Source organism: Helianthus annuus, chromosome 11 (assembly GCF_002127325.2).
Source record: "Helianthus annuus cultivar XRQ/B chromosome 11, HanXRQr2.0-SUNRISE, whole genome shotgun sequence".
Lineage (NCBI taxonomy): Eukaryota > Viridiplantae > Streptophyta > Magnoliopsida > Asterales > Asteraceae > Helianthus > Helianthus annuus.
This window is the reverse complement of record NC_035443.2, coordinates 110,912,140-110,925,383: the sequence shown is the minus strand read 5'-3', so window position 1 is coordinate 110,925,383 and position 13,244 is coordinate 110,912,140.

Sequence of the window (13,244 nt, the reverse complement as noted above, 5' to 3'; positions counted from 1 at the left end):
AGGTGGGGTGGGGGTTTAGGTTTTTGGGAGGTTTAAGTTTAGGGTTTAGTTTTTAGGTTTTTTTTTTTTTTGGGTTTGGTGGGGGTGGGTAGGGGTGGTGTGTTTAGGTTTCTAGGGGTGGGGGTTTAGGTTTTGGGTGGAGGGGGGGGGGGGTTGGTTTTGGGTGGGGGGGGGTTAGGTTTTTTGGGGGGTTTAAGTTTAGGGTTTAGTTTTTAGGTTTTTGGGGCCGAGGATTTAGGGTTTTGGGGGTGGGGGTTTAGGGTTTTAGGGTTTTAGGGGTGGGGGTGGGGGGTTAGGTTTTTGTGGAGTGGGGTTTGGAGGGTTTGCACATGTGTAGTAGTACTGTTGAAAAAAAGTACGACACCTTACGACATTGGGAGATCCATCAATGTTTGTCGGATACCATCCACCCTTATTTAACACTTTTCACAATAGGATATAAAACTCAGATTACCAACACACGTCTCATTTTTTATCCCGATCTACAACTATGATAGTCAATATGTGTATCTATTGGACATAAAAGACACTATGTAATAATATATAGGTTGGAATTGTAAGATTGTGTTCAATATATATGGATATCATTTGTAACCTCAATTAACACAATAAATACGATAACCCATTTTGTGGTTTGACTTCGTATCAGAGCACAGGAGAGTCCAACCGGCCAGAGAAGGCCTATGGCTGCGCGGTCGACCATCGTCGCCACCCTACCCAAAACCCTAACATCCTGAATTTCGTCGTTAAATTATTTTGACGGGTTCTATTGGAAGGGTGTAGTGCACGAAGCGTTGGGGGATTGTTTAGTACTTTTAGGGGCCCGGGTAGCATTTATTTGAGTTAGTTTTAAGTAGCTTTGGGAGTGAGACGCATGGAAATCAAACTTGGAGGGCATTGTTGCAAATTGAGGGATTAAAACATAAAACATATATGTAACACCCCGACAAGTGGCGGAAACATCATGGCATCACCTGGTAGATTGTTCAATAGCACATGGAAACTAAAATTTAAATACTTATTAAATAACTTGAATTATCTGCTAGGATCTGAGTTTACAAGGCTTATGATTAAGACAAATAAGAACAAAAATTTTGTATTATAAAGCAGATAAAATAATCACAAGCAAGGAATCACAATTAACGACTGTTTTATATCAGATTCAAATGATTTGATTACGGTACAATTGACTCTACTAACTCCCCCTCAGCCTGATCACATACAAATCTGTTCGTACAAAAGAGAATGGAATGTGATAAATAGATCTCTAATAGGTGAGATCTATTTATACTAAGTACAAAAGGTCTGTTCGTGATTGGTGACATCACCCTGATAGTGACATCTAACATTTCTTTTAGAAAAGATTCCATAGATGTTTGCAAACATATGTAGGAATCTAACATCTGATCTAATATACTAAACATTTGTTACAAAGCAAAATACTGTTACATAGATGAACTCGTTATTGCTTCATATCAAACAACTGTTTGGCCTAAATAGATGTTTGGTCTTCCTGAACAGCTCTTTGCTTCAGCAGCACTTTGGTCTTGATCAATGCATGGTGCTTCTTCAACAGTGGTTTCCAAGGCTTGAACAGATGTTACCATGTCTTCAACAGATGTTCTAATTAGTGTTTGACATGAGCGAGGGTGTGTACATTTTTTAATATATTTTTAAGTACTTTTTTTTCTCGTTTATCCACATTTAAATTTATAAAACAAGATATAACACTATCGCTCTCTACAAAACGCTTGGGCAAGTGCACCCATCGTTGGCATAGTATAGTGATGGTTAGATACCGAGGTCGTCCAAGGACACAAGAGCTTTTAATACCGAAATATCGTCAACGTCTAATCTAACCAAATTTTAAGAAAATATTTTTAATAAATAAAATTAAGAAAGAAACTAAATAAATAAAAGAAACAAATAGACAAGATAGAATTACTTGGTTCCGACTCATCTTTTATGTATCCTTTGATGATTTCCGCATTTTGAGTTTTTTAAAAGATTATCTTAGTCATAGTGGCATATCCCTCTTTTAGAGGCAACGCTACCCTCAGCCATATTGGTCTGAGTCAGTAGGGATACAGTCCCGTAAGGCTGGAATATTGAAAGATAATTAAGTAAGTTATTAATGTAAAATGAGGCATGTCCCTCTTTTAGAGGCAACACTACCCTCGACCATATTGGTCTGAGTCAGCAGGGATACAGTCCCGCAAGGCCGGTTTAAAGTTTTAATAGTAGTTTATTTATACGGTATTCAAGCCGTTCTTACTTCCCCCGATTTGAAGCTATCTGCCTCAAAGGAAGTCCTAATAAGCTGGAATCAAGTCCTCACAGGATCTATACACTGAACGAGGCAAGAACTTTACCCAAACCACCCTTCTAACACCCTTCTAGGAAGTTAACGCGCTTTATATAAACCGTAAAGACACGAATGGGTGAATCAACAAAACATGAAGAGATGATAGGATAAAGTTCACTTTCAATATAAAAACCAAATATTAAAGCCATTAATACAAATCCGATTAAAAAGTTAACCCAAGCTTAGAAATCAAAAGTGAAACATAAATGACTTGTCTTCACCAAGTGATGTAAGAGATTAGCCAATCATGACCTTTGTTTGACAAAAACTCTTACGATCAATCTTGGATCCCGAGACTACTACACACTCTAAAGATGGATGATGGATGATGGATGAGAGTGGTGGATGATGGTGGTATTATGGTGGTGGAGTGGTGGCAGGTGTGAGAGAAGTGGTTTGCCAAGGGATAGATTGCAATTAAACCAAGCACCCCTATTTATAGTTGGAAACAGACCGTTTACACGGCCTCGTGCCCGGTGAGCACGTCTCCATGCCCCCTTCTTCTCTATCTTCATTTAATGAGTTGTGTCAGTCTGGATGCTTACACGGCCCCGTGTGTCAACGTTACGACCCCGTTGCCATTGTACTTGCTATACTATCCAAGATTTGCATATCTGGGAGTTAACCATGGCACGTGTCCATGGGACATGGCCCCGTGTCTCTTGTCTACTTCTGTTTGTCATTTTCTCTATGAAAACTTGAGTGGGGCACGACCCCGTGCTTGTTTTCTGATTCGTCGTTTTTGGTCTTATTGTGACAACCCTCACATTTACAGGTATCCGTACAATTAATTAATAATTAATTTGTGTTTAATGACTGTGCTTGAATAACTGTGATTAAACTGCTTTCTGTTTTCTGTTACATACATACATATGCATCACATTTCATACTGTCACTTCATTTATTTCATACAAACATTAGTGACAAACTTGATGCACAAAGCACAGTTAGCACAGTGAGCGGATAACCCAGAGACATGCTGACATTGCCAGCACCTAGACAGACAATGTTTTTGAGGCCAGTTTGAGCCAGGGATAGAATACTACACTAGTAGGGAGTGTAGGGAAGTGAGGACCATAAAACTGCGTCACTAGGTGATAGTTATAGTGCCGGGAAGTGCCTATAACACACTTTAAATGCAGAATTCTGCACTTTTAAACAAAATTCAGCATTTAACTATGCTAGTAAAGTGCAAAAACTTAACAAAATAGTCCTAGATACTTTCCAAAGTGTTGGGAATTAAATGTGTCACTAAAAGTATTATAAAAGACACTTTATTGATTAATTTAGCACTTTAACGGACAACACCCAACCGAACAACCGGACTTTACCCGGAACACAAAAATATTGCCAAACACATTGTTTTTATTTTTCTAAGCTAGTTAGGGTCCCCGAACACCCTAACACACTAAATATTATATAACACATCATGACACACAAACTTAATACTTGGTTTCTAACTAGAACTTGTAACTAACCATTGGAAACCAACCCTCTACCCCCCCCCCCCCCCCCTGGGACGGTCACCATGGGTGACCCACCCATTGATTTTCTTCATTATTTGATTTGATTGTGTTGGTGGATAATAGAACATTATACACAAAGGTTAATGGTGAACTTGGTTTATAAAAAGACACCTAGGGTCATAACCATTCATTCTCATCTTCACCAACAACAAACTCTCTCCTCTCTTCTCTTGTGTGTTCGGCCGAAGACCACCACACCACCATCACCACCTTCAAGTTTTCTTTCATGCATTCTACATACATCCAAGGGTGCTAGAGATCATAAAAGTAAGCTTGGTGTGTTCGGAAGCTCAAGGACCTCTTTCATTTTCTTTTATCCATCACTTTTACACTCTTGAACTCCCCTAGCCTTGTGCTAGTAGTAAGTGTCTTAGATCTTCATCCTCTTCATATTTTTGATGGTTAATAGTTAAAAGAATGATGAAAAGATAAGAACTCTAAAGAAACATAAACAAGTCTTGAAACATAAACTAACTAGTGATGAAGTAGTGTTAAGTTGATGAAGAAATCATGTTATTTTTGTGTTGTTATGTTTGTTAAATGTTGTTTGTTAGTAAAAATGATATGGATCATCATATGAACTTGCTAGATCATGATTAAAAACATGAACTAGCAAGATGTGAAGGTTAGAAATGTGGTGGAGGATGGATCATCCACACATAAACTATGAACTTGAATAAATACATGTTTTCTTGAAAAATAAAGATCAAAATAGGATGTAATCTTGTAGATCTAAAGATCCATGAGTGGTTTTTCGAAAGAACCAAGTGAAAAGTGTGAGTTTTGTTAAAACTTGGATCTTACATAAACTAATCACACTTTTAGTGGATAAACAAGTGTAGAAACACTTGTGTAATAAGAAAATTTCACAAAGAAATATTTTTAGAAAATATGACTAGAAGTTGTGAAAAACCAAACTCTTTAAATATGAAGTTTTAAAGGAACTAATCACATTTTGGAAGGTAACAAGACTCACTAAGTGTGTTAATAAGTTACTACATGTTTTCATAAATATTCAAGTTCATGAGTTTATGGTTTATGCTTATTTTTGACAAGTTTAGTAATTAAAGCTTGTATGTTGATGATTGATAATTGATTGAATGATTTTACAAAAGAAAATGATATGCTAGTAAGCATGGACGCCTTCATTTACAAAGGAAACTCTGGCGAAATTTTTCTAAAAATTCAACACTTAGAAAATATTTTTCTAGTAAGTGTTTACAAATATATTTTTAACTTGGGTTTCAAAATAAACTTCTCCATGATTTTTATTACAAAATACTAAGTGCCGGAGGTTGATTTTCGTAAATAAAATTTGTTAAATATATATTTAGAATATATATTTGTGTGATTATTTGTTTATTTTATGAACTAGTTATATTATTTTTAGGATAAATAACATAACTATTATATACCATGAAATTACAACTCCAAAATAATACCAAAACTCTCACAAAAAAAATATTTAAGTTACACAAGTATTATTGCATTTCGAAACGCCAAAACGTTACTTATGTAATATTTCGGAAAAATACTCTTATACGTATACTTTTGGTAAAATATTATTTTGGGAAAATCTATGATGTAAATATAATATTTTTGGGAAAAATATGTATATTTTGGAAATATGATGTTTTAGACGAATAATTTAAGTATATTTTTCTAAGTGGGACTTCAAAACTCTCACAAAAAATATTGTTCTAGACTATGATCACTAGGGCTCTTACGAAAACATTTTTACATTGCATACACTAAAACGTCCAGATCCAGGATACAAAATATTTTTACAAATAAAAGGCACAAATACACTTTTTTTTCAAAATTATATTTCAGTCTTAGAGACTGAGGGAGTTCAGCCTTAGAGGCTGAGGGAGGTTCAGCCTTAGAGGCTGGGGAGGTTCAGTCTTAGAGGCTGAGGGAGGTTCAGTCTTAGAGACTGAAGGGTTCAATCTTAGAGATTGGGGAGGTTTAGTCTTAGAGACTGGGTGGTTGGTCTTAGAAACCAGGGAGTTAGTCTGAGAGGCTAGGAAGTTCAGTCTGAGAGGCTGGGAGGGTAGTCTAGGGAGACTAGGATAATTACTTGTTTGCTTTATTATGAATTACATGTTTATTTGATTTTATGTTGATATTTGTGCATATATGTGATTGTGTTACAGACACCATGGTTTCTTCTTCCGACACAGGAGTATCGGACACAGTGGACCCCATGGCAATTGTGTCAGATGATGAGATACCATCAGAGGGAGACGCATACGCATCAGACACCACGAGTACAGATGATGACGATTTTCAGCCCTTCGCGCTGCCAGACATCGGAGTTGAGATACAGCCGGCTGATGGCATTCCCGCTGGGGATCTACCTCTTGCGGTGATCCCTGCTCCCGTTCCGCTTGCTGCTTTCCCCGTGGTGGATGTGCCACTCGATGTCGTATCTGATGACGACCTTGATCTGTTCGAGGAGGGTCCGCCTGAGGACGACTATGAGGGCGGGGCCCCGATTGATGCTGATGCTATCCTTGCTATTGCTGAGGCCCCTGTAGAGGAGGTTCCTCTTGGTTCACCTATCCCAGATTCGTTGGAGTCTGTGGCATCCGCGTCCCTGCACGACCAGGGTGTGCAGCATCACTCTTCTAACGCTGACCCCGACATGGCGATGTCAGCTGCACCTGGTCCTTCACACGAGTTTGAGTTTGACCACGAGATCGATGACGATTTTGATCCAGTTTTTCCTCCTGACTTCGATCCTGATCACGAGATCGAGTTTATTCATATGGACCAGCACTTAGAGGCGCCCGTAGCTCCCATTGATCCGTTGTTTGACATTCCTGCTGATTTTGATATGGACCTTGTTGACCCCGAGCCTGTCATGGCCCCAGAGCCTGTTGTTGCTCCTGATCCTGCACCACCGCACGAACCTGTTCTTGATGATGCACCAGCTCTTGAACCACCCATTGCTGACCTTCCCGTTGTTGCTCCACCAGTGGTGGATGATCCTGTTGTTGATGCACCTTTACCTGATCCCGTGCCAGTATTGGTTGACCGTGCACCTTTCGCCACTCACATAGATCCTCGTTATGCTGACACCCGTAGCGGGTGGAACGAGGATGATGACGATTACCCACCGTTTGTGCTACCTGTCACTCCTCCAGTAGCACTTGTTTCTGCACCCACTGATATTCCATTGTTTCCCCCACACACCACTGACGTTCATCGCACTGATCTTCCTATCACATTCCTCCAGGACATACTGCCACATCGTCCTGGAGAGGGATCATCGAGGCAGCCGCCTGTTTCTGTTCCACCTGTACCGTCATCATTTCCATTCACGTCCCAGTTTCCTCATACTGCACCATCTTTCATACCATTGAGCGAGCCATTTTTGTGGACTACGCCCCCTGTTATGCCATTATCTGACTCGTACCACCCATTTCATGTGGGGTACACTACGGAGGATATACTTGCGTCGCTGCAGCTACAGCAGGACGCCCTGAGCCGTCGTATTCAGGAGTTGGAGAGAGCTCCACGTCCGCCTTGTCACTGTCAGACCCCCTTTGCAGCACCGCACACTCCACGTCCGCTTTCCCCTGATTCAGACGTTCGTTTCTTGACATCTGAGCAGCAAATTGCATATTTGCTGCGCGTCTGTCGTGCCTTAGAGGAGGACTGGTTGCACATGCGTCGCTTGCTTTTCTCTCGTTTTCCTCCTCCTCCTCCTCCTCCTCCGCCATCAGCATAGATATTTTTGGTTTGATGCACGTCGATCATTTTGGTGAGAAAGTCGCGATTGAGCCAACTTACGAAGACCTTTGAGAGATCACACTTTTTGTATATGATAGGTGTAGTTTAACTTGTATTTTGAGGGTGATGTGACCCTATGATATCATTGGATGTATGATGTACTATTAAACATGTAAAACAATATTGTGGTCGTGATTAATGAAGCTCAATGGCAACGTTCTCACTACATGCTTTGTTGAGTTATATGTTTTAATTTTATAACATGTGATGTTATGGGATTGATGAATGTTATTACGTACGCATATTATTTACTTACTATGACCTGACCAATATGATCATCTTTTAGAAGATGCTTCCAAGACGTGACCCGCGCATGCCCACTACTGAGGCGGAACTCCAAGGGATAATCGCCGCGGCTATAGCCCAGTATGCGGCCTCTCATGCAGAAACGAGTGGAAACGTCTCGAACAACAACGGCAATAACAATCCATCCAATGGTAATGTTAAGTCATTTGGATATTTATAGCACGACCGCTAATACCATTTGTAAATTCTAACGTATGTGCAGGGTGCACCTACAAGCAATTCCTCGACTGCAAGCCCGTAAATTTCGACGACACTGGAGGTGCTGTTGCGTTTGTTAGATGGGCTGAAAAGACAGACTCTGTCCTAAGGATGAGCAAATGTGCTCCTGAGCAATAAGTGACCTACATCTCAGGGCTATTTCTGGATGGTGCCCTATCGTGGTGGAATCTGCAAGTGCAAACTTTAGGAGAAGCGGCAGCTTATGCGTTATTATGGAATGAGCTGAAGGAGCTCATGAGGAGGAAGTATTGTTCGCGTGCAGAAATTCAGAGGCTAGAGACTGACTTCTGGCACCTAAGGATGGAAGGTTCTAAGATTGCAGAATATGTTCAAAGATTTTATGATTTGTCCCATGTAGTGCCGTACATGGTCACACCCGAGTTTAAACGTGTTGAGCGCTTTATCTGGGGATTGGCACCCTAGATCATTGTGACAACTCGAGTTTCCGACATTTCACTCTCGCAGTTATTGCATGTTGACTGTTAGTTGCTGGGTTATTTGCTTTGTAACTGTACACTGTACACTGGGTCATAGTTCAGATAATTGTTTGTTTGTGCATGCTTATGTGTTTGAATGTTTAAGTGTATACGTTGTGATATGCTAAGTGACATGATAACCCACTAGACGAAACGAGTAGACGAAACAAGAGGGTTGCCATTAAACAGCCCGACGAAACACTGATGTGTTTCGCCATAGAACAACACGACGAAACAGAAGTTGTTTCGAGGCCCGATTTCGCCCAAGCCCAGTTAGGCCCAACGCTATATCAGTTAAGTATTATACGCGTGCATATGATCGGTTATCAAAACCCTAAACTCTCATTAAGTGGGCGACGGCAAACATCATCATCATCATTGAATCCTTCCGATTCCTTGTTTCAGTCGATATCCATCTAGGTTAGTGTTATCATTAATCGTTTTTCTTCATTCCTGTTGTCATCATTCGATATCATATCATTGCATGTGGAGTCTTTGTTCCTGTTGGTGTTTGGCCATATTAAAGAATAAATAAAAAAATCAAAAGTCATGGGAATCATATAATCGGTCCAATCATGTCTTGGGCGGCTACTTTTGTCTTCAGTGCATGTGCATAGCCAGGTTTAATCATATGAATGTGTTGTATAATTGTCAAACCCACCGAAATGTTCGGTCCAATAACACATTGAGGTGGTTAAAAATTGTCGGTTCATTATAAATTGATAGTGGGTAGGGAATGATAACTACAAATGGCGGCTTAGTAAGGTGCAGGTTACAAGAAGTCACTATCATACATGGGGATCTGTTGTGTGAATAAGAAATTCATTTGTATGTCAAAGAAAGTTCCATGACTTATTATGATTGGTAGTGATGGACAGTTACATGAAGACCATTGGCTGGTTGCATCGGCCGAATGGTACTTCAATGTCAACCGAAAATTTTATTAAAAAAATCTGTATTATTGTTTTGTGTTGGGACGTAACAAAGGCATTGGCGAAACACTTTTTACGGCGAAACCGACTTGGCGAAACACATTGTGTTTCGCCAAGACTAATCATGACGAAACAAGCCCGCCAAATCAAGAGTGTTTCGCCGAGGGATGTAACGACGAAACGGAGGGCGTTTCGCCGAAAGGGATTCACCGTGAAACAGGGGTGTTTCGCCGATTGGGTAATCTGCACAGTAACCTGGTTTAATTCTGTTAAAGTTAACTGGATTTATTAACTACTGTTAGCTGATATGCATGACTTGTAGGAACTTGAATATGTGTCATATGTTGTTCGTGATTGCTAGTCCAACACTACTGTGATTGTTTATGCTTACATGGACTTAGTGAATATAAACTAATTATGTATACATGCGTACTCTAGGACTTGATGGATTAACTGTCAGCACATAACTTAGCATACCGAGCAAACCAAGGTGAGTTCACACTCTTACTAAGGCATGGGATTCCCGGGGTATGGAATGGGATTGATTGATGAATTGTACTTGCATGGTTATGGGAAATACTACTAGACTAGTGATACCTGGGGAAACCCCCACTACTCTTCGCACACATGCCTGTAATGGCCGCGATACTGATACTGTTCTTCGCACACATGCCTGGTATGGCCGCGATACTTAAACTAATCTTCGCACACATGCCTGGTATGGCCGCGATAAACTAATCTTCGCACACATGCCTGGAGGCCCGCGATACAAATAAACTAGTCTACAATACATGGGAAACCCCCACTAATCTTCGCACACATGCCTGGAGGGCCGCGATGTAAATTAATAACGATACACGGGTTACTAAACAAACAAACGATTTACGAAACGAACATTATTACTAAACAACCCACTGTGAACTCGCTCAACTAGTTGTTGACTCTCTGTTACATGCCTTGCAGGTCGTTAGGTACACTAGGAGCTTGCACTGGGAGGCGCGGTCGTTGTGGACAAGGATCGTGAATGCTTTGTTAAACGTTTATGACATTACATACTTATGATTATGTTGGGTTTACTTTTATGCTTCCGCTAAATATTAAGATATTACTTGTGTTTTGAAACACTTTTCATGTTGGTTTGATTAAATTACATTTACGTTTGCTATTTACATTTAATGTTCAATATGATTGGTGGCTTGATCCTGGTCAGTCACGCCTCCAAGCGGTGAGACTCCGCGTGTGGATTTTGGGGGTGTGACAGATTGGTATCAGAGCCATTGGTTATAGAGTACTAGGTTTTAATATGGGGAAAACGTTTTTATTAAAACCAGACTATAACCAGAACAGTGCTCTACGATCCACAACGACGCTTCGCTCCACGTGCAAGACTCAACATCCTAGGTAATATGGTTTATGTTTATTGCCTACATGCTAGAATTATATAGAACTTTGCTCGTGGTATGCTTAGATTACATTGCCTACTATATGCTATTGCTTGAAAACACTTATGTGCTTGCTCTCTTCTGTCATCGCACTTTCGCGAACCTTTCTCACTTATGTTGCCTTTGATATGAAGATCAATGGCTGGACGTATTAACTTGACACAAGCCCAGTTGACGGCTCTCATCAACGAACAGGTTGCTGCGGCGCTTGCAGCCGCACAAGCAGGTAGCATTCCCTGCAGTCGTGACTTACGTTAGGATCTTTAGATCCTACATTCATAAACCAACTTTCGTGCTTAATATTGTCCTATTCCTATGCACAAGCAGGTCAACATGCTCAGCCACCTGTCTGCACTTTCAAGAATTTCATGGACTGTCGTCCAAGTACCTTCAGTGGCACGGAGGGAGCAGTGGGACTCCTCCACTGGTTTGAAAAGCTCGAGTCCGTGTTTGAAATGTGTGAATGCCCTGAGGCTCGCAGGGTGAAGTACGCCACTGGCACATTGGAAGGAATCGCGCTAACTTGGTGGAATGCGCAAGTTCAACTCTTAGGATTGGCAGCTGCTAACGCCACTCCTTGGAATGATTTCAAAGAGCTGATCAAACGGGAATACTGCATGCGTGACGACATCCACAAGTTAGAGGTGGAATTCTTTCATTTGAAGATGACTGGATCGGAAATTGAAGCCTATACTAAACGGTCGAACGAGCTGGCCGTTCTGTGTCCAACTATGGTGGACCCTCCTATCAGACGCATTGAGTTGTATCTCAAAGGGTTGGCGCCAGAGATTCAGAGCCATGTAACATCGGCCAACCTTAATAACATCCAGGATATTCAGCGTCTCGCTCATCGCCTCACGGATCAGGCAGTGGAACAAGACAGGCTGTCTAAACGTATCAGTGCTACCGGTGCTACTACTTCCGCTACTCCCAGTGACAACAAGCGGAAATGGGATGGGGATTCCAGCAAAGGTTCAGCTACAGCTCAGTCACAAGTTCAGCAACGCAAGACAGATAACTACCAGAGCCCTTGTCAGCAATCTTCGGGCAATCAAAGACAGGGTGGATATCGGGGCAATCTCCCAAGGTGCAATACTTGCAACAAACATCACAACGGCCAGTGCAACAAAGGTCATTGTTAGCGGTGCCTCAAGATGGGTCATGAGGCTAAGGATTGTCGAAGCTCACGACCTGCGAACCAGAATCAGCAACAACAGCCACCTGCTCCAAGAAACCAGCAGCAGCAACAACAGTGAGGAAACAGAGGATGCTACCAATGTGGTGCTGAAGGCCACTTCAAACGCGACTGTCCCCAGTTAAACCAGAACCAGAACAACAACAATAACAACAATCAGGGCAATGGCAACAACAACAACAACAATGGGGGAAACAACAACGGCAACGAAGCTAGGGGACGTGCTTTTGTGCTGGGGCAGGGTGATGCCCGGAACGATCCCAACGTGGTTATGGGTAAGTTTCTTCTTGACGACTTTTATGTTACTGTACTGTTTGATTAGGGTGCGGATACAAGTTATATGTCTTTGAAAGTTAGCCAAATGTTAAAACGTACACCAACACCCCTAAACACCAAACATGTCGTAGAGTTAGCCAATGGTAAAAGTGTAGAAGCCACACATGTAGTCAAGGGCTGTAACATTGTCTTAGCCGGTCAGACCTTCACCATCGACCTCATTCCTATAGTTCTGGGTAGTTTTGACATCGTTATTGGGATGGATTGGTTGTCCCAACAGCAAGCAGAGATCTTATGCAAGGAGAAGATTGTTCGTATTCCCCGTTCTGGCAAAGAACATCTCGAAATTCAAGGCGACAAGAGTGGTGCCGTAGTCGGTATCATCTCCTTTTTGAAGGCCCAGAAATGCTTGCGAAAGGGTCACACTGCCATTTTGGCACTTGTTACTGACGCATCAACGAAAGAGAAGAGATTGGAGGATATCCCAGTTGTACGTGATTTTCCTCAAGTGCTTCCTGAAGATTTGCATGGACTACCGCCTCACCGTCAGGTCGAATTCCAGATAGAACTAGCTCCTGGAGCAACACCTATCGCTCGTGCACCGTATCGCTAAGCTCCAACCGAACTGGAAGAACTGTCAAAGCAACTGCAAGAGCTCTTGGATAAGGGCTTTATTCGTCCCAGCTCTTCGCCTTGGGGAGCTCCAGTA